Source organism: Halichoerus grypus, chromosome X, assembly GCF_964656455.1.
Source record: "Halichoerus grypus chromosome X, mHalGry1.hap1.1, whole genome shotgun sequence".
NCBI lineage: Eukaryota > Metazoa > Chordata > Mammalia > Carnivora > Phocidae > Halichoerus > Halichoerus grypus.
In genome coordinates, this window is record NC_135727.1 from 41,445,508 (window position 1) to 41,469,062 (window position 23,555).

The following is a 23,555-nucleotide window of genomic DNA, read 5'->3' on the forward strand; positions in this document are numbered from 1 at the left end:
TTTTATTTGTTCACTGTTAGTGTTTCTTCTAAGCAATTTTTTGTAAAGACTGTACTTTGTCTAGTACTGTCTCTGAAGACTCTTGTTATTTTACTTTAATGCTAAGCTAAGCTAGAGGTTTGACAGAGATTTCTTTGAGTGCTGTGTTTCAGTGGCCTTTCTTCTAGTTAACTGTTTTGGTTGCTGTTTAATCTTTAACTATCTTATAGTGTTTTGATAAGGTTGATTCTGACAGTTTTTGCCAGGTTATTAGGTATTTCAGAGAAGGAACAGGCACCTGCAATTCCTACTCTGCCATTTAAATGGATGGATGTCAATATGAAAAATCCACTTTTGAGTTTAAAAGGGAAAATTCGCAAATAGTTCATTCAAATACGTATGTATGAAGAAAGTAAAAATTTTAAGTATATAAACCCAAGTGTTAACACAAAATGTCTCTGGCTGTTTGTCCTCCTTATAATTTTTATCATCTTTTTAGATTTTTCAGTTACCACTTTTATAACCAGAAAAATTGAGCTAAATATGGCATATCTCATTTTCCTACATCATGATCTCCCCTCACCCCATGCACACATAACTGTGTCTTTAGGTGAGGATGGAATTTTCCATGGATCTGGAGGTTGCTACATATGCACTCAGTGTCACTGGTTGCCTGATTGCCTTGAGTGTTTTTCTCTTTCCATCTCACTATTCAGACCACAGTGCTGGCTCCTGTAAGCAGGTAGCACTATCTGTAGTTATATATAAACTCAGAGGAGAGAGAAGTTATTAAAATTTTTAAAGGGGGTAGTGAATTGTTGTGTGGCATGATACATATGTATAAATAGTGGAATAGTAATGTAACTGTTTAAAATAATGAGGTGGAACTTGAAGAAGTTACATGGAATGATGTCAAGTTGTATGAAAATAGCAAATTGCAGAATAACATGAATTGAATGATCTAATGTCTGGGAAAAAAAACAATGGCATTAAAAATAAAAAATAAAGTAATTCCATAGGTTACACTCCCCCACACCTTTGTCTTTATCTATGGAAAGTGAGTCTTTCTGTTCACACAAGAAATTTGTATACACACACAGAGTCTATACGTGGCTGGTGGTTCAGGTCTGCTTTCTTACAACCTTGAAATAAAAGCTGCAAGTATAACTTGGATACTGATTTGTGATTTCTAACCTTTGAAGAGAATTAATATTTTGAAATGCAGCTCATGAATTAGCACATAGCATAGTTAAGGGCCCTTTCCTGGGTTCTACCACGAAGACTTGATTCTTCCTGTCTAGTCTGAAAAACCATATGTGACAGAAAATGCTTTTACTCTGATGACAAATTTATACAGTTCTCATCAACTCTACTTAATTTTATTTACATTTTTTACCATGGTCTCTGACATCATTATCCATTGTTAAAGTGTAAGTTTCAGCATTTCCTGTGGCATTCAATTTCCCCAATGAGATACATCAGATATTATCTCCCTGGACCCCTATTACACAGGGCACTGTGGGTGTTTCTCTTCAAGGGAATTATTTTTCTCTCACAACCATTTTCATATACACTGGTCTAGTGTATTCTGTTTAGAAGCAGTAAAGGTCAGGCTTTTCTGCATATGATCTATACTAAAGGGGGGATTATTTTCCAACTGCCACTGAGGATGAATTAGTAATTTCTGATTGCCTTGAAAAGTTGGCTATGTCAGTGCTTGAGCGTCTGGATTGCCTTTCTCTGAACCCAAGGGACTCATTCTCACTATGTTCTCTGCTCCTTATATTATTCCAAAGTGGTCAAGAGTCTTTGGGTAGTCAACTTGTACAAACCTACCTGGCATCATGACAGACCTTGGGGACTGTTGTGACCAGAGAATCTCCTCTCCCTCCCTCCCCCTTTCCCCCTTCCTTCCTTCCTTCCTTCTCTCTTCTCTCTTGAATCTCCACTTTCTACATAAATTAAATCTGATTCCCACATATTCCTCAGGTTTGGCTTTCTTATTGGATTAATTTCTATATGCAGTGTAGTGTGTTTGATGGTGGCCCCCAAACAGATGTATTCAAATCTTAATACTTGTATCCTGTGTGTTACCTTATTTGGAAAAAGGTCTTTATAGACATAATTAAGTTGCTGGTCTTGAGAAGAGATCATCCTGGACTATCTATGTGGGTCTTAAATCCAATGATGTCCTTATGAGAGAAATAAGAGAAGGCCTTGTGAAAATGGAAGCAGAGATTGGAGTTAGGCAGCCATAAGCCAAGTAATGCCTGGTACCACCAGAAGCTGGAAGAGACGAGGAAGGATTCTCCCCTAGAGACTTTTGAGAAAATAGACCTATTGACACCTTTATTTTTGACTTCTGGTCTACAGAACCCTGAAAGAATAAATTGCTATTGTTTTAAGCCATCAAGTTTGTGGTAATTTGTTACGCCAGCCACAAGAAACTATTGCATGCACACTTTGACATTTTCTGTCATAACTCATTCATTCATTCATTCATTCATTCATTCAGTTTTAGCATTGTAAAACATATGTGAGCAATTGAGGTGTTCTGTAAGGTTACACTTCTGAGGATAAATTTAGGGCCCCATTGAAAGGCCCAGGTGACTAACAACTGTGTCAACTTGGGTTGCAGCATTTTTTGTCTTGCAGTAGATATATTGAGCAGTTATGCACTGACAGGATCTACTGTATACCAGGATCTGATATCAGAAATGTCAAGTGACCCAATCTTTGTAGAACTGAGTGTGTGTATTTGTTGTAGGGTGGATGCAGGGAACCAGAACCAGAACCTTCTAGGCAGAGATTCAAACTTGAGGCACTCAGTTAAGGACATTAGACATGTCTCATACATGCTCTTATTCTCTCCATCTTTGAGTTTCAGAGTCATCTGTGCCACCTAAATGGGGACAGCTGTGTAGAATTTGAGATGCATTACAGCCCGGCAGTGTATTATGTCAGGCTCTAAGGTGTTCCTAAATAGGAACTGGATTCTATCTCTGTTTACATTAAAAATACCAACCTATTAACCATCCTTTACTATCTCTATATCCCAGTGTTTAAAATGTCCCCTCTCTCTCCAATGCATATTCATTGGTGAGTGATTGACATTGTCTCCAAGATTTTATATTTTCATTCATTCATTATATTGGGATGGATTTGTGTGACTAAAGTATAGTTAAGCTTTGGTCTTTGAGGATGAAATTAATACTTTCTGATTGCCATAGACAGCGGACTTCCAACAAAACATTATGATGACATTCTGGTTTCTATACCATTTGGGATATTCCAGTGTGTCTTGAAAGTAGGAACATTTAGCCAGTATATTTCAGTGCAATAATGTTAGAACAACTGTATCAATATCAGGCCTTTTTGGTATCTACCATAACTTATAGTTTTAATTTTGTGTGTATATGTGTTTAATGTGTTGTATGTATATGCATCTGTGTGGTTGGGGGACAAATGATTTAACTGGTACAAAAGATGTCTGCATAGTCCTGTTTTGTGAGAGAGGCTTTTAGAACCTGCTGAGTGGAGACTGAAGTGGCTGAGTCATCATTTATTATTTTTCACTTTCTGTGTCTTCAGATGACAACTGTGTTGTGGTCTTTGAGTTTTATAAATTAAAGTCTCCACACATTTCTCATCATGCAGCCCTGAAATACACATACCCACCTCCCCCCCAAAACATAGTAAAGAAATAATATTCTCACAATATGAAGCACACCAAATTTGAAGACTATAAAGGAATAAAGATGAATATAATCGAACATTCTAGTATTTTCCTCTTTGACTTTAGTGGATCTTCTTGTGTATTTCCTGGATCATTCTCACTCTGGTTTGGAAACTGTTACTTTAAAGTATAAATTTTGTCTTGTCACACCACTTATAATCTTTAAATGGCTCCCATTTAGTTTCAAACTTGTTAATACAAACGTCTTAATAACGTTCCTGATCTGATTGGCTGCTTTTCTTTGTTTTAATTGAGGTAAAATTCTTATAACATAGAATTAACCATTTTAAAGTATACAGTTCAGTGGCATTTCGTACATCCACGATTTGTGCAACCATCACCTCTACCTAGTTTCAATATATTTTCATCATCACAAAAGGAGACCACAGACATATTAGCAGTCACTCCACATTTTTCCTCTCCCTCCAACTCCTGGCAACCACTGATCAGCTTTCTGTCTCTATAGATTTACCTATTACAGATATTTCATATAAATGGAATCATCTAATATGTGGCCTTTTGTGTCTGAATTCTTTCACTTAGCATAATGTTTTTGAGGCTTGTCCATGTTGTAGCAAGTATCAGTACTTCATTATTTTTTATGGCTGAATAACATTCCACAGTATGGTTGTACTATGCTTTGTTTGGTCATTAATCCACTGATGGACACTTGGGTTGTTAATAGCCATTTTGGCTATTGTGAATAGTGCTGTCACGAGCATTTATGTACAAGTTTTGTTTGAATACCTGTTTTCAATTCTTTTGTTGTGTACTCAGGAGTGGAACTGCTGTCACATGGTAATTCTACATTTAGCTTTTTGAGGAACACTAAACTTTTTTTTCCATAGAGACTAAACCATTTTACATTCTGAACAGCAATGTACAAGTATTCCAAATTCTTCATATTCTCTCCAACACTTATTATTTTCCATTTTTTGATTATAGCCATCCTAGTGGTTATAAAGTGGTAATTCATTACAGTTTTGATTCTCATTTCCTTAATGATTAATGATACTGATCATCTTTTCATGTGCTTCTTGGCCATTTGTATATCTTCTTTGGAGAGAATTGTTTTGTCAATTTCCTTTTTGGATAGCTCTTTGCTAGTGTATAGAAATACAACTGATAATTGTGTATTGATCTCATATCCTGCAGCTTTGCTCTATGTGTTCATTGCTCCAAAAGTTTTTTGTTGATTCTTTGGTATTTTCTATATATAAGATCATTTGACATAAAATAGAGATATGCTATAGAGATAATTTTATTCTTCCTTTTCAATTTAGTTGCTTATTTCTTTTTATTGCCTAGTTTCTCTGGCTAGAATTTCCTGCACAGTGCTGAATAGAAGTGATGAATGTGGTCATTCTTGTGTTGTTCCTATCATAACTGGAATTCTTTCTTTCTTTCACCAATGAGTATAAAGTTAGTTGTGGATTTTTTTTTTAAAATAAATTTAATTTTTCATGTTGAGGTACTTACCTTCTATTCCTAGTTTGTTGAGTGCTTTTATCATGAAATGGTATTGGGTTTTGTCAAATCCTTTTTCTGCATTAATTGAATTGATCCTATGTTTTTCGCCTTCCTTTTATTAACATGATATATTACATTGATTTACTTTCTTATGTTGAACTACTATTTCATTCCTGTGATAAATCCCACTTGATCATTTGTATAATACTCTTAATATGCTCCTGGATTTGGTTTGCTAGTATATTGTTGAGGATTTTTGCATCTATATTTATAAAGAATATTGGTTTCTATCTTTCTTTTAATGTGATGTTTTGATCTGGCTTTTGTAATAGGGTAATTTTGGTCTCATAGAATGTTAGGTTGTATTCCTTCCTCTTTGATATTTTGGGAAGTTTAAGAATATATTAACTCTTCTTTACATGTTTGATAGAACTTACCAATGAAGCTCATCTTATCCTGGGTTTTTCTTTGTTGGGACACATTTGCTTATGGATTCAATCTCTTTATTTGTTATAGATCTATTCAGATTTTCTATTTCTTCTTGAAGCAGTTTTGGTAATTTTTGTTTCTAGACATTTGTCCATTCCTTTTCTAATTTGTTGGCCTATAATTGTTCATACTTTTCTGTTACTTTTTATTTCTGTAAGGTTTGTAGTAATGCTATTTATTAGTTTGCTAGGTCTGCCATAACACAGACTGGGTGGGTTAAACAACAGAAACATATTTTTCTCACTGTTCTGGAGGCTAGAAATCCAAGATCAGGTTGTTGGCAAAATTAATTTCATTCTGAGGCCTCTCTTGTTGGCTTGTAGATGGCCATCTTCTCCTTTTGTCTTCATATGGTCTTCATATGTGCAGCTGCACTCTAATTTCCCCTTCTTATAAGGACACCAATTATATTGGATTAGGGCTCACTTCAATGATTTCACTTAAACTAATTACCTCTTTAAAGATTGTTTCTCAAAATGCAGTCACATTCTGAGGTAATAGGGGCCAGAACTAAAACATATGAATTTTGGTGTGACACAATTCAGCTCATAACATGTCCCCACTTTCATTTTCTGGTTTTAATGACTTAAGTCCTCTTTTTTCTGGTCAGTCTAGACAAAAGTTTGTTAATTTTGTTTATCTTTTTGAAGAACCAATTATTGGTTTTGTTGATTCTCTTTATTGTTTTTATATTATCTACCATTTATCTCTGCTCTAATCTTTATTATTTCCTTCTTTCTCCTAGCTTTGGGTTTACTTGCTCTTCATTTTTTAATCTCATTAAGCTGTAAAGTTAGGTTACTGATTTGGGATTTTTCTTATTTTTAAATATAGGCATTTATAGCTATAAATTTCCTGTTGAGCACTGCTTTCACTATACCTCATAAATTTTGGTATGTTTTGTTTCCATATGCACTCATTTTAATGTTTTTTCTAATATCAGTTGTGCTTTTCCCTTTGACCCATTATTTTTTTGTTTAGTATTTTAAAATTTGTATGTATTGGCACATTTTCCAGTTTTCTTTGTTATTGATTCCAGTTTTCCCCTATTGTGGTCAAAGAAAATACTTAATATAATTTCACTTTTAAAATATATTAATTGTGATGAGCACTGTGTGTTATACGCAACTAATGAATCATTGAACATTATATCAAAACTAATGATGTACTATATTTTGGCTAATTGAATTTAAATAAAAAAAGAAAATATATTAATTGTTATGTGGCCTAACATATGGTCTACCCTGGAGAATGTTTCATGTACACCAAGAAGAACGTGTATTCTGATATTGCTGTTGAGTGTGGTGTTCTGCATATGTCGATTAAATCTAATTGGTTTATTGTTTTGTTCAAGGCCTCTATTTCCTTTTTGATCTTCTATCTAGCTGTTCTTTGCATTTTTGAAAGAGGGAAATTGAAACCTCTGTTATTGTAGAATTAACTATTTCTCCCTTCAATTCTGTCAATTTTTGCTTCCTATATTTTGGGGTTTTGTTTTTATGTGGGTATATGTTTCTAATTGCTATATCATTCTGATTGACACTTTTATGAATAAATAATGTCTTTTCTTGTTTTTAATATCTTTTAAAGTTCTTTTTGTTTGATATTAGTATAGCCACCCCAGCTCTCTTTTGGTTACTATTTGCATGAAATATTTTTTTTCTACCCTTTTACTTTAAACTTATCTATAGTGTGTCTCTTCTAAACTGAATATAATTGGATTATGTTCTTTAAAAACCCGCCGGCTAATTTCAACCTTTTATTTAAGGGCTTAATCTGTTTACATTTAAACTAATTACTGACAACAAATAATTCCTCTCCTTTTTTTTTTTTATTGTGGTAAGAGCACAACATGATATCTACCCTCTTATTTACTTCTTTTTTTAATTTTATTATGTTATGTTAATCACCATACATTACATCATTAGTTTTTGATGTAGTGTTCCATGATTCATTGTTTGCGTATAACACCCAGTGCTCCATTCAGTATGTGCCCTCTTTAATACCCATCACCAGGCTAACCCATCCCCCCGCCTCTAGAACCCTCAGTTTGTTTCTCAGAGTCCATAGTCTCTCATGGTTCATCTCCCCCTCGGATTCTCCCCCTTCATTTTTCCCTTCCTACTATCTTCTTTTTTTTAACATATAATGTATTATTTGTTTCAGAGGTACAGGTCTGTGATTCAACAGTCTTCTTATTTACTTCTTTAAGTACACAATACAGTATTGTTAACTGTCGGTACAATGTTGTACAGCAGATCTGTAGAATTTATTCATCTTGCCTAACTAAAACTTTATACTTGTTGAACAGCAACACTCCATTTCTCCTTCCCCCAGACCCTGAAAACAGCCATTTTACTCTGTTTCTGTAAATTGATGATTTTAGATACTTCATATAAGTGGAATCATGCAGTATTTGTCCTTCTGTGACTGGCTATTTCACCTAGCATAATGTCCTCCAGGTCCATCTATGTTGTCCCAAATGGCAGGATTTCCTTCCTTTTCTTTTAAGGATGAATAGAATTTCATTTTATGTATGTATATACCACATTTTCTTGATATATTCTTCTGTCAATGGACATTTATGTTGTTTCCATTTCTTGACTATTGTGAATAATGCTGCAATGAACACGTGAGTGCAGATATCTCTTCAAAATCCTGATTTCATTTCCTTCAGATAAATACACAGAAGTGGGATTTCTGGACCATATGGTAGTTCTATTTTTAGGTTTTTGAGAAACCTTCATACTGTTTTACATAACATTGGCATCATTTTACATTCCCACTGACAGTGTACAAGGGTTTCATTTCTTTATATCCTTGTCAGCACTTGTTATCTCTTTTTTTAAAGATAGTCATCCTAACAAGAGTAAGATGATATTTAATTGTGGTTTTGATTTACATTTCCCTCATGATTATTGATGGTGAGCACTTTTTTCACATACCTGTTGATCATTTGAATGTCTTCTTTAAAGAGATGTCTATTTAAGTCCTTTTTCCATTTCTAAATTGTGTTACAGTATCTCCCCTTATACATTCCAAGACCCCAGTGGATATTTGGAAATTCAGATAGTACTGAACCCTATATATACTATGTTTTTCCTATATATACATACCTATTATAAAGTTTAATTTATAAATTAAGCATGGTAAGAGATTAACAACTAATAATAAAATAGAACAATTATACCAATATACTGTAATAAATGCGATGGGAATGTACTCTTTCTCAAAATATCTTCTTGTGATGATGTGAGATGATAAAATGCCTATGTGACAAGATAAAGTGAGGTGAATGATGTAGGCCTTGTGATGTAGTATTAGGCTACTGTTGACCTTCTGACCTTCTGACCTTCTCCCACTTCTGGTCAGAAGGAGGATCATCTGCTTCTGGAGAGCAGTTGATTACAGGTAACTGAAGGTGAAACTGCAGGTAAGGGGGAACTACTATATATTTTTTTGTTTTGTTTTGCTGTTGAGTTGTAGGACTTCCCTATATATTTTGGATATTAAGCTTTTATCAGATATATGGTTTGTAAATATCTCACATTCTTTAAGTTGCCTTTTCACTCAGAGCAAAATTTCTGAGATGCAACAAAAGCAATACTAAGAGGAAATTTTATAGTGATCCTCTACATTAAAAAAAGGGAAAAGCTCCTAAATAAGCAACCCAATTTCACACCTCAAGGAACTAGAAAAATAAGAACAAATGAAGCCCAAAGTTATCAGGAGAAAATAAATAATAAAGATCAGAGCAGAACTAAATGAAATAGAAAATAAAAAAGCAATAGAAAAAATTAACAAAACTGAATTAGTTTTTTGGAAAGATAAACAAAAGTGACAAACCCTTAGTTTGACTAAGAAAACAAGAGAGAAGACTCAAATAAGATCAGAAATGCAAAAGAGGGCATAACAACTGATGCCACAGAAATAAAAAGGATTATGAGAGGTTATTATGAATAATTAAATGCCAACAAATTGGATAATCTATTAGAAATGGATACAAGCATAGGAACACACAACCTATCAAGATTGAATCATGAATAAATAGAAAATGTGAAGAGAGCAACAATGAGTAAGGAGACTGATTCAGGAATTAAAAACAAAGAAAAACCCAGGATCAGATAGCTTCATTGGTGAATTCTCCCGAACCGTTAAAGGATAATTAACACCAATCTTTCTTAAATGCTTCTAAAAAATTTAAAAAGAGGTTACACTTCCAAACTGATATTGGTAGAGGATGGGCAGAAAAATGACTATCTCCACCTCATGTTAATTTTCCTTATATAGTCTTGCTGATGCTGGATGAGATTGCGGGATTAAGGGGGAAGGCTCAGCTTCCTACTGGGGATAAAGTGGATTGCCAAATGCCTCCAACTTGTATCACGTTGTTCAGTCTTACTGACATTGTGTGGGGTAGAGAATTAAATGGTTGCTGGAACCTGCTAATACTACCATTGCTGGGGAACCAGAGCACTGCCAGCTTCAGATGGGGAATGGAAGATTAGCTCCCTGCTGTGCCCCTTTGAGTTCTTTCAGAGTCTTCCTATGTTTTTTTGTTGTGTTATGTCCAGAAACTTTTTTCTTTCATGGGTAGGTCCTGGGAGGAGTAGGGCAACTTCACTTTGGCAGAACTGAAATTCTCTGCGATGGTTTATTTTTAATTAAAGGATAGCAGAATTGAGCTCTTATTGTGAAATCTTGTTAGCTGGAATAGTTATTTGTATTTGTTCACAGATTTATATTTAGAATGTAAGGGGAAAGTCTAAACTTTTCCGTTTCTTTAAGAAATGAGAGGGCAGTTTCACAATTTTCAAGGTCGTAATTATTACCATTTAAGCATTATGAATAAACTATGAATACCTGATGGATAACATGAGGAAAAACTTATGAAGTTATACATTCTCCTCAAAATAATCTAGAAATTCAGCGAAATCCTAATAAATATCTCCAAATCTGTATTAAAAGGATGTTAGTGGAATATTGTCACCAAGATGGCAGAACAGAAAGCCCCAGATCCTCCTTTTCCCACAGAAACATGAACATAACATTGCACAGACCGACTGCTTTCATGAAAACCAGTTAAGAAGTTCCTGAACTACAGGCCAGCACATGCCTAAGAAGAACCACATCGAAGATAGAAAATTGGTGGTAGTTACTCACCAAAGCTCCCACTTCTGGTACAGCACAGTGTGGTAATGAGAAAACTTCCAACACCTGGCTTCCTTCCAGGGAGGGAAAGAGAAGAGTGGAATGCACAACAAACATTCTGACTTTTCAGGGGGTTGCATTAGGGACTGGGGTTCTCTTACATGGGTCAAAACACTGACAGGACTTGGCACCAGGTTGAGGGCTGCTGAGAACAGAGATCAATTTATGGTCTAAGGCCAAATAATCTACAGTACTGAGGACAGACACTAGGTAGAGCTCATGTGCTACAGCTTGCTACAACACCAGCAAAACTCTAGGACTACAAACAGACATCAGGGGAAGTTTCTGAGTAGAAACAGGGAAACCTCTTCAAATATGAGATTATGCATACAAACCCAGAAAAGATGCACCTCCAGAAAAGGCTTGAGAGGCCTCCAGAATCTCAAGGTAGGCTTATTGGTGAAGGTCATCCTTATACAAAGCTAGACTGTAAAGACTAGGTGAAGTGGCTGTTTTTTTCAAATGCTCAAGTCCCAACAAAAGATAACAAGACATACAAAGAAACAGGGAAATATGGCCAAGTTGAAGGAACAAAATAAATCTCCAGAAATTCACACTAAAGAAATGGAGATATATGAGTTACCAGACAAAGAATTCAAAACATGTCATAAGGATGCTCAATGAACTAAAAGCATATTTTTTCTTGCATAAAAATTCTAAATGACTTGTATAGATACTTTGCACTAAAAGAAAGAGAGCATAAATCCCTACACCTTAAATATAGCCTGCTGAGTGAAGTGAATTCCTTTTCCAAAATACAGTATTTTAAGGGGGCTATGGACAAAGGACAATTTTCCAGTGAAGAAGTTTGGCAAAATCTACCTCAGCTAAGTGATCAATGTCAGTATCAATAGTGATAAGTCATGTTGAGAGTATTTATCTTTATACGAAGTGATGAAAATGGCAACTTACCTATGTTGTATTCCTCAAAAAAGAAGAACCATAATCCTAGTTTAATCATGGTTTAAAAATTATAAAAATTCCAATAGAAGGATATTCTACAAAACACTTGACCAATATGCTTTAAAACTGCCAAGGTCACCATGAATAGGAAAAGTCTGAGGACTTTTCACTGCCAAGAGAAGCCTAAGGAGACACAACAATAAACGTAATATAGAATCCTGGATGGGGTTCTGGAGCAGAAATACATCAGGTAAAAACCAAGGAAATTTGAATAAGCTATGTACTTTAGTTAAAAATAGAGTATTAATATTGGTTCATTAATTACAGTGAACGTACCATAATAACATAAGCTGTTGATAATAGGAGAAACCATGTGAGGGGATATATGGGAACTCTGCACTATCCTTTCAATTTTAATGTAAATGTACAGCCATTCTTAAATAAAGTCTCCTTTCCTTTTTTTGCTTTTTAAAAAAATTTTATTAAGTGCTTCCTTCGGCAGCACATATACTAAAATTGGAACAATACAGAGAAGATTAGCAGGGTCCCTGTGAAAAGATGACATGCAAATTTGTGAAGCATTCTATATTTTTGAAAACATGATGGTCAAAATCTTTGGGATGCAGCAAAAGCAGTCCTAAGAGGGAAATATATAGCAATACAGGCCTACTTCAAGAAGCAAGAAAAATCAAATAAACAACCTAATCTTACACCTAGGGAGCTAGAAAAAGAAAACAAATGAAGCCTAAAGGAGGAGAAGAAGGGAAATAATAAAGATTAGAGCAGAAATAAATGATATAGAAACTAAAAACAGTAGAACATATCAATGAAACCAGGAGCTGGTTCTTTGGGGAAAAAATAATAAAAAATAGCCAGACTTATCAAAAAGAACAAAGGACCCAAATAAATAAAATCACAAATGAAAGAGGAGAAATAAAAACTAATGCCACAAAAATATAAACAATTATAAGAGAATATTGTGAAAAATTATATGCCAACAAATTGGACAACCTGGAAGAAATGGATAAATTCCTAGAAATAAACTACAAAAACTGAAACAGGAAGAAATAGGAAATTTGAACAGACCAAAACCCAGCAAAGAAATTGAATCAATAATTAAAAAACTCCCAACAAACAAAAGTCCGAGGACAGATGTCTTCACAGGTGAATTCTACCAAGCATTTATTTAAAAAAAAAAAAAGTATTTTTTAGAGAGCACGTGCGAGAGAGAAAGAGAGCATGAGTGGGGGAGAGGGGCAGAGGGAGAAGCAGACTCCCAGCCCAGTGCGGGACTCGATCCCAGGACCCTGGGATCATGACCTGAAGTTGAAGGCAGACGCTTAACTGACTGAGCCACCCAGGCGCCCTCTACCAAACATTTAAAGAAGAGTTAATACCTATTTTTCTCAAACTATTCAAAAAAAAAAAAAAAAAAAAAGAAATGGAAGGAAAACTTCCAAATTCATTCTATTAGGCCAGCATTACTCTGATTCCAAAACCAGACAAAGACCCCACTGAAAAAAAAGATCTATAGGCCAATATCCCTGATGAACATGGATGTAAAAATTCTCAACAAAATACTAGCAAATTGAATCCAACAGTACAGTTAAAGAGTCATTCACCATGATCAAGTGGGATTTATTCCTGGGCTGCAAGGTGGTTCAATATTTGCAAATCAATCAATGTGACACACCACATTAGTAAAAGAAAGGATAAAAACCATATGATCTTTTCAATAGATGCAGAAAAAGCATTTGACAAAGTACAATATCCATTCATGATAAAAACCCTCAACAAAGTACAATTAGCGGGAACATACTTTGACATCATAAAGGCCATATATGAAAAACCCACAGCTGATATCATCCTCAGTGGGGAAAAACTGAGAGCTTTCCTTCTACAGTCAGGAACAAGACAGGGACGTCCACTAACTAACCATTGTTAGTTATCATAGTACCGGAAGTCCTAGTCTCAGCAATCAGACAACAAAAAGAAATAAAAGGCATCCAAATTGGCAAGGAAGAAGTCAAACTTTCACTATTTGCAGATGACATCATACTCTATATAGAAAACCTGAAAGACTCCACCAAATAATTGCTAGAACTGATATACAAATTCAGTAAAGTCACAGGATACAAAATCAACATACAGAAATCTGTTGCATTTCTATAAACTAATAATGGAGCAGCAGAAAGAGATATCAAGGAATTGATCCAATTTACAATTGCACCAAAAAACATAAGATACCTAGGAATAAATCTAACCAAAGAGGTAAAAGATCTGTATTCTGAAAACTATAGAACACTTACGAAAGAAATTGAAGAGGACACAAAGAAATGGAAAAACATTCCACGCTCATGGATTGGAAGAACAAACATTGTTAAAATGTCTATACTACCCAAAGCAATCTACAGATTTAATGCAATCCTTATCAAAATACCACCAGCATTTTTCACACAGCTAGAACAAACAATCCTAAAATTTGTATGGAATCACAAAAGACCCTGAATAGCCAAAGCAATCCTGAAAAAGCAAAGCAAAGCTGGAGGCATCATGATTCCGGACTTCAAGCTCTATTACAAAGCTGTAGTCATCCAGACAGTATGGTACTGGCACAAGAGCAGACACATAGATCAATAGAACAGAATAGAGAAACCAGAAATGGACCCACAACTATATGGTCAACTAATCTTTGACAAAGCAGGAAAGACTATCCATGGAAAAAAGACAATCTCTTCAACAAGTGGTGTCTGGAAAACAGGACAGCAACATGCAAAAGAATGAAACTGGACCACTTTCTTACACCATACACAAAAATAAATTCAAAATGGGTTAAAAATCTAAGTGTGAGACCTGAAACCATTAAAATCCTAGAGGAGAGCACAGGCAGTAACCTCTTTGACATTGGCTATAGCAATTTCTTTCTAGATACATCTTCTGAGGCAAGGGAAACAAAAGCAAAAATACACTATTGGGACTTCATCAAGTTAAGGAGGGCATGTGATGTGATGAGCACTGGGTGTTATATGCAACTGATAAATTATTGAACACTACATCTGATACCAAAGGTGTACTATAAGTTGGCTAATTGAATTTAAAAAAAAAAGATAAAAAGCTTTTGCACAGCGAAGGAAACAATCAACAAAACTAAAAGGCGACCTATGAAATGGAAGAAGATATTTGCAAATGACATCTGATAAAAGGTTAGTATCCAAAATCTATAAAGAAATTATACAACTGAACACCCAAAAAACAAATAATCCAGTTAAAAATGGGCAGAAGACATGAAAAGACATTTTTCCAAAGAAGACATACAGATGACTAACAGACACATGAAAAGATGCTCAACATTACTCATCACCAGGGAAATACAAATAAAAACTACAATGGTCTATCACCTTATGCCAGTTAGAATGGCTAAAATTAACAACACCGGAAACAAAAGGTGCTGGTGAGGATGTGGAGAACAGGGAACCATCTTACACTATTGGTGGGATGCAAATTGCTGCAGCCACACTGGAAAGCAGTATGGAGGTTCCTTAAAAAGTTAAAGATAGAACTACCTTATGATCCAGCAATTGCACTACTAAGTATTTACCCAAAGATACAAAAATACTGATTCAAAGGGAAACATGCACCCAGATGTTTATAGTAGCATTATCAACAATAGCCAAATTATAGAAAGAGCCCAAATGTCCATCGACTGATAAATAGATAAAGCAGTTATAGGCAATGGAATATTACTCAGCCATCAAAAAGAATGAAATCTTACCATTTGCAATGACATGGATGGAGCCAGAAAGTATTAGGCTAAGTGAACTGAGTCTGTCAGAGAAAAACAAATACCATAAGATTTCACTCATATGTGGAATTTAAGAAACAAAACAAATGAATGCAGGGGGAAAAAAAGAGGCAAACCAAGAAACAGACTCTTAACTACAGAGAACAAACTGAGGGTTGCTGGAGGGAAGGTGGGCAGGAGGATGGGCTAAATAGGTGATGGGGATTAAGGAGGGCACTTGTGGTGAGCACTGGGTGTTGTATGGAAGTGATTAGTTTCAGGTGTAGAATTCAATGATCCATCACTTTCATACAACACCCAGTGCTCATCACAACCAAATAAAGTCTATTCTTTTTTTTTAAGATTTTATTTATTTACTTGTCAGAGAGAGAGAGAGCACAGGCAGGGGGAATGGCAGGCAGAAGGAGAAGCAGGCAGAGGGAGAAGCAGGCTCCACGCTGAGCATGGAGCCTAATGTGGGACTCGATCCCAGGACCCTGGGATCATGACCTGAGCTAAAGGGAGACATTTAACTGACTGAGCCACGCAGGTGCCCAAAAAGTCTATTCTAAAAACCTCCCAAATAAGAAATCTCCAGGCCAAGATGATTTCATTGGAGAATTCTGATCAATGTTTAAAGAATTAATACAAATTATATACAATCTCTTCCAAAAAATGGAAATGGAGGGAACACTTCCCAGTTTATTTTATGAAGTTAATATCATACTTATATAAAAGCCAAAGACAGCATACAAAAAAGAAAACTATATACCAATACCTGTCATGAATACTGATTAAATTCTTTATAAAATGTTAGCATATGTAATTCAGCAATGTAGAAAAATAATTATACACAACGGGGTTTATTCCAGAGATGCAAGGTTGGTTCAATATTTTAAAATCTGTCATTTTAATCCATCATACATAAAAAGTGAAAATTATATGATCCTATCAATCTATACAGAAAAAAACCCCAAAAAACCAACACTTATCCATGATAAGAAATAAAACTCTCAGAAAAATTCAAATAGAAGGGAACTTTCTCAATTTGATAAAGAGCATTGTATTAGTTTCCCAGGACCACTGAAACCACAAACTGAGTGGCTTAAAACCAGAAATTTATTGTCTCTAAGCTCTAGAAGCTAGAAGTCTGAAATCAAGGTGTTAGTAGGGCTATGCTCCTTCTAAAGCCTCCAGGGGAAAAATCCTTTCTTGCCTTTTCTGGCTTCTGATAACCCCAGACATTCTTTGGTTTGTGGCAGCATAATTCCAATCTCTTCCTTCATTGTCACTTGGCATTCTTCCTGAATGTATCTCTGTTCTCTATCTCCTCTTCTTCATTTTTTTTAAACATTTATTTATCTATTTGAGAGAGAGAGAGCACGAATGGGGGGGGGAGTGGGAGAGGGAGGAAGAATCTTAAGCAGACTCTGCACTGAGCTCAGAGCCTGATGCAGGGCCCGATCTCACAACCCCAAGACCATGACCCCAGCTAAAACCAAGAGTCGGATGCTCAGCTGACTACACCACCCAGGTACCCTTCCTCTTCTTATAAGGACACCAGTCATATTGGATTAAGGCCCACTCTAATGACTTCATCTTAATTTGATTCTATCTGCAAAGACCCTGCTTTTAAGTAAGGTTACACTTGCGGGCACCATGGGTTAAGACTTCGATATATCTATTTGGGGGACACAATTAAACTCGGGTTCTCCAAAATATACACATGAGTCAATTCATTTTTAAACATGGTGTTTTAGTTTCCTACTATATGTATGGAATCTTAATCTGTTGTAGTTCTAGCAGATTCTCTGTATAAATAAAAACTTTTGTTTTGGGGTACATAAAAGTTTGTTATGAGTAGTTCTTTTTATATTTTAAAATTGTCCTGTAAGTCCATTCAAATCTATTCTCCTTGAATTTTATTTTATCTGATACTAAAATCACTACATTTGTTTGGTTCTTTCTTTCACATATAACCGATTTATCTTTTCCTGTCTTTGTATAGTGCTTTTAAAAGTACAGGCATACCCCTTCTACCACGTGCTTACGGTGAGAAAATGGCTCTCAGTGAGGCAGCAGACTCACATCAGACACTGAAGCTGCTGGTGCCATGATCTTGGGCTTCCCAGACTCCAGAACTGTGAGAAATAAATTTTCGTTGTTTATAAAAAAGAAAAGAAAGTACAGGCATACCTTGGAGATATTGGAGGTACAGTTCCAGACCACTGCAATAAAGCAAATATTACAATAAAGCAAGTCAAATGAATTTTTTATCTTCTCAGTGCTTATAAAAGTTATGTTTATACTATACTCTATTGTGTGCATTAGCATTATGTCTAAAAAATGTACATGCCTTAATTAAACAATACTTTATTGCTAAAAAATGCTAATCATCTGAGCTTTCAGTGAGTCATAATCACTGATCACAGATCACCATAACAAATACAATAATAATGAATAAGTTTGAAATATTGTGAGAATTACCAAAATATGACAGACATGAAGTGAGCAAATGCTATTGGAAAAATGGCACTGATAGAATTGCTTGATGCAAGGTTGCCACAAATCTTTGATTTGTATAAAATACAATATCTGTAAAGTGCAATAAAGCCAAATGCAATACAATGAGGTATGTCTGTAACATTTAGTAGCATTTGTAAAACATCAATTGGTTTTCCTTGTGAAGTACTTAAAATTACAGGAACTCTGAAGTTTCATTTCACTAAACCTCCTATAGTGCTACTCTCCTGCCTTTATATACAACAATTTCAACAGTTTAGTGTATACCCTTCAAGTTCTTTTATCTGTGCATAGTTATGTTTTAAGAAGAAACATACAGCATTATTTTCAATGTGTTTTATAATGCTTCACACTTTTTTTTTACTTATTTCTGTAACTTGATTTTAAAAAAAAATTTTTAAAGATTTTATTTATTTATTTGAGAGAAAGAGCATGCATGTGGGGGAGGGGAGGAGGAGAGGGAGAAGCAGACTCCCCGCTGAGCAGGGAGCCCCACAAAGGGCTTGATCCTAGGACCCTGGGATCATGACCTAAGCCAAAGGCATATGCTTAACCAACTGAGCCACTCGGTTCCCCAACTGTAACTTGATTTTTAAAAAATTTTCTATTTGAGTATAGTTGACACACAATGTTACATTAGTTTCAGGTGTACAACATAGTGATTCAACTTCTCTGTATGTTATGTTGTGCTCACCACAAATGTTGCTACCATCTGTCACCGTACAATGCTATCACAATACTATTGAGTATATTCCCTATGCTGTATCTTTTATTCCCATGACTTATTCATTTCATAACTGGAAGCCTGTACTTCCCACTCCCTTTCACCCATTTTGCTCCCCCCTCCCCTCTGGCAACCTTCAGTTTTTTCTCTCTATTTATAGGTCTGTTTCTGCTTTTTGTTTGCTTATTCACTTGTGTTTTTTAGATTCCACATATGAGTGAAATCATATCGTATTTATTTCTCAATCTGACTTATTGCACTTAATACCTTCTAGGTCCATCCATGTTGTTGCCATTGGCATGATCCCATCTTTTTTTATGGCTATGTAATATTCCACTCCATTCCACACTATTCCATTCATATATACCAAATCTTCCTTATCCATTTGTCTATTGATGGACACTTAGCTTACCTCCATATTTTGGCTATTGCAAATAATGCTGCAATCAACATAGGGTTCATATATCTTTTCAAATTAGTGTTTTCATTTTCTTTGCATAACTACCCAGTAGTGGAATTACTGGATCATATTTTTTTTCTATTTCTGATTTTTTGAGGAATCTTCATACTGTTTTCAACAGTAGCTGTAACTTGACTTTATTTTACTATTTTTCTTGTTAGTACATTTAATTTGCCCTCATCTTTTTTTTTAAGATTTTATTTATTTATTTGAGAGAGAGAGAGGGAGAGCATAGAAGGAGATTGAGAAGCAGCCTCCCCACTGAGCAGAGAGCCTGATGTGGAACTTGATCCCAGGACCCTGAGATCATGACCTGAGCTGAAGGCAGACGCTTGACTGACTGAGCCACCCAGGTGCCCCTGCCCTCATCTTCATAATAGATATACAGAATTTAATTTCTGAATATACCACTGTTTATTGTTATTCCTCCTTTTTAAAGATTTATTTATTTGAGAGAGAGAGAGAGTGTGCACAAGCAGGGGTAGGGGCAGAGGGAAAGGGAGAGAATCTCAAGCAGACTCCCTGCTGAGCATGGAGCCCAAAGTGGGGCTCGATCCCATGACCCTGAATTCATGACCCGAGCCAAAATCATGTCGGATGCTTAACCAACGGAGCCACCCAGATGCCCCTGTAATTCCTCCTTTTGTGGCAGCTTTGATTTTGTCAGTTTTTTTTTTGTCATGACATAATTTAATGATAAATCCTGTAAATATTTCTTTTCTTTAAGCATGTGGATACTTTTAAAATTTATTTATTTTAGAGAAAGAGGGAGCATGAGCAGTGGTAGGGGTAGAGGGAGAGAGAGAGAGAATCCTCAGACTCTCCACTGAGCACAGAGCCCGACATGGGGTTCGATCCCAGGACCCCAAGATCATGACCTGAGCCAAAATCAAGAGTTGGCTGTTTTACTGACTGAGCCACCCAGGTGCCCCTAAGCATATGGATATTTTGAATGACAGGATTATGGTTTCAGGCTCTGGCTCTAAAGATAATTTCGGGTGCCAGAGGATGGAGAAGTTAATCTTATGACTTATAGGACAATCTAATTTCTATGATGACTGAGATGCACTACATATTTCACAGAGGTAGAGATCTTTGGCAAAGGCATGTGCTGACAGAAACATCTGTAAACCAGCTTCTGGTATTTGGAGTTCCCAGTAACCCTTGTCTGTGTGTTTATGAGTGAAGGTTCTATTTGAAGGTAGACAGAAGTGTTCTGATCCCTTCTGCCATGTGAGTCACACCTGAGGCACTTACTGTAGGGATATGAAAATGTCTCAGATATGCCCGGATTTTCTCTCTTGTTGAGAATTTGCATCATTGGGTGCCATGTGACAATGAGAGTGGAATTTGCAATGGGTGACTTCTGAGACCTCCTTTAGACCCAGCATATATTATAAAAGTCTTGTAAGTATGCTGAGTTGGGTCTGGAACACAGGTGTGTGCCTGACAGGAAAGCCAAACTTGTCAAATTTTCTATTTAAACTGATTCCCTAAGGCATTGTATAGAAATATTTTCCCTCCAGTGCATATCCCTGCAGTAAATTTGTGGTGTTTCCTCTAATATTTATTCATTCATTTATTGGATTGGGAGGCTCAAGTGTCTGAGGTAGAGATTAAAATTTTGCCTCTGAGGATGAATTTGCCCTATCCAGTTGCCAGAGAAAACTGATGTCAACCATAGAAACATAATGTACTTTTGGTTTCCATGACACCTGAACTATGTTATCTTACCCTGGGAGAAAAACATTTAACTTGGATGTTCACAGACAGAAAATGTGTGATACTTGCATCAAAATAAGATAATTTGGGTGTCTCCCATCACCATGAGTGTTGTGTATATGGGAGGGTTTGTGGGGGGAGAGTAATTAAATATATGATTGCAAATATAAAGGCTGATTATTCCTGTTTTGAGGGGAGGCTGGCAGCCACTGCTGAGAACAGACTAAAGAGGCTGAGTCACTAGTTATTCCATTTCCTCCCTTGTTTCTATGTCCTTGGATGACACCCCCGTAGTGTGAGGGCTCTGTGATCTCAGATTCTGTAAAGCCAAAGTTCGTAAATTGTTTTTGACTACGCACCGCTCTCCATGAAATATTTTTGTAGTACCCCTGAAAGATGTATCTTCATTTATAATATATCTTCATATATTAAGGAAATTTGGGAACGGTTAAGTTATGAATGCACAAACTTTGAAGAAAATGAATGGTGAGATACCATGAATACAAGAGAAATACTAATGCATTTTTTCTTGGACTGAAGTGGATTATTTGCACACCTCCTAGTTACCCGAACACCACTTTGGAAAATTACAGTTATAAAGGAAAAATTTTAACTTATTATATAACTAATTAAAATCTGTAAATGGCTCTTCATTACTATATGCATAAAGTACAAGCGCCTTAATAAAGCTTTTGGTCTCAGTGGTTGAATTTTTATTGTGATTTTGTTGATGTAATAGTTTTTTTTCCTATTTATTATGTTTCCTATTAATTATGTTTTTTCCTATTTATTAATTAAGAAAAGCAGATTATTTAAAGTACTTATTGTTGTTTCCTTTGTATTAACTATGCTTTAATAAGCAGTTGGTATAATGCCTATTTAAATCTTTCAGCTTTACATTTCTGACTCTACTCTGTGACACAAGTGTGGTCTCTGCTAACTCTGTTTCTAATTTGCTACCTGGTTCACTGTTAGGCTATGCTCATAAGGAGTGCCACCTGGAGACATGTATCTGGAAGAAGGGAAGCAAGTTAACCACACTTCTGTTCCTAGGATGAACTCTACTTGAGCATAATATATTATTCTTTTATGTATTGCTGCTTTAAGAGTCTCATGCTCTACCGACTGAGCTAGCCGGGCATGTATTGCTGCTTTAATCTGCTAAAAAACACATTTAAATTAATGAGGCATATTGGGCTATAGTTTCTATTTCATGTCATGAGTTTTCTTTCTTGATTTCAGGGTAATGCTGGCTTCATGTAATGAGGTGGGAATTGTTTTGTCTCTTCTTTTTCCTCAAGAATAATTTATGCAGAATGAATATTATTGCTTTCTGTTTCCACAGATTATGGAGTAACAGAAACAAAATTTACCTTCTGTATTAGTGTCCTATTGCTGCTGTAACACATTACCACAAATGTAGTGGTTTAAAACAACACACATTTATCATCTTACAGTTCTGGAGTTCAGAAGTCTGAAATGGGTTTCATCGGGATGAAACCAAGATTTTGGCAAGGCCATGATCCTCCAGAGGCTCTAGGGAAGAATTTGTCTCCTTGTCTTTTATAGCTTCTAGAGCTGTATATATTTACTTCATTGGCTTATGACTCCTTCCTCCATCTTCGAAGCCAGCTGGGTGGCATCTTCAAATCTTTCTCTACTTCCATCTTCACATTGTCTTCTCTCTTATAAGGACACTTGTAATTACATGGGGCTGACCCAAATATTGCAGGATAATCTCTCTACTCAAGGTCCTTAACTTAATCACACCCATAAAGCCTTTTTTTTTTTTTTTCCCAACATAAGGTAATATAGTCACAGATTCTGGGTGTTAGGATGTGGAGGTATTTGGAGGTCCCTAATTCAGCCTACCACACATTCCTGTGAAACAACCAAAATAATCAGAAATAATATGAAATAATGGTTTTCAACATACTGGACAAAAAGCAAGAAAGGACAGCGATAAATGAGAGACTGGAAATAAGTCATAGCTAGCATCATACTTATTGGTGAAAGACTGAAAGCTTTCCTCTTAAGATCAAGAGCAGACAAGGATGCCTGCTCTTGCCACTTCTATTTAATAATATACTGGGAAGTTCTAGCCAAGGCAATTAGCCAAGAAAAAGAAATAAAAGGCATGCATATTGAAAAGGGAGGAATAAAACTATTTCTATTTGCAGAAGACATGGTCTTAAATGATAAAAAATCCTAAATAATCCAAAATAAATTATTAAGGTTGAGCTCCGTAAGATTACAGAATATGAGATCAATATATAAAAATCTGTTGTGTTTTTTTATATTAGCAATGAAAAATCCAAAAATAAAATGAAGAATTCAGTTCTTTATATAATAACATGTTATAAATAAAATATTTAGGAATAAATTTAACAACCCAAATGTCCCTCAATGAATGGGTAAATAAAATGTATTCTATCTATACAGTGAAATATAATTTGAGCATATAAAGAATGAAGTACAGATTCATGCTACAATATAGATGAACTTTGAACACATTTTGTCAAGTAAAAAAAGCCAGTGAAAAAGGCCATATATTGTA

The 23,555-nt window shown here is 35.5% G+C and overlaps 1 long non-coding RNA gene and 1 other non-coding gene across 2 annotated transcripts in view; one reads left to right on the plus strand and one right to left on the minus strand.

The window, feature by feature from the left end:
* Positions 1 to 12,274: 12,274 nt before the first annotated feature.
* Positions 12,275 to 12,381, plus strand: LOC118549250 (U6 spliceosomal RNA). Its single transcript, XR_004924007.1, has one exon. It is a non-coding gene; the product is annotated as a U6 spliceosomal RNA (small nuclear RNA).
* Positions 12,382 to 17,764: 5,383 nt separating this feature from the next.
* LOC144380351 (uncharacterized) overlaps positions 17,765 to 23,555 on the minus strand; it is a 109,783-nt gene continuing 103,992 nt past the window's right edge. Inside the window, exon 3 of the long non-coding RNA XR_013444487.1 lies at positions 17,765 to 17,797. This is a non-coding gene — a long non-coding RNA (uncharacterized LOC144380351). The remainder of the gene's footprint in view (positions 17,798 to 23,555) is intronic.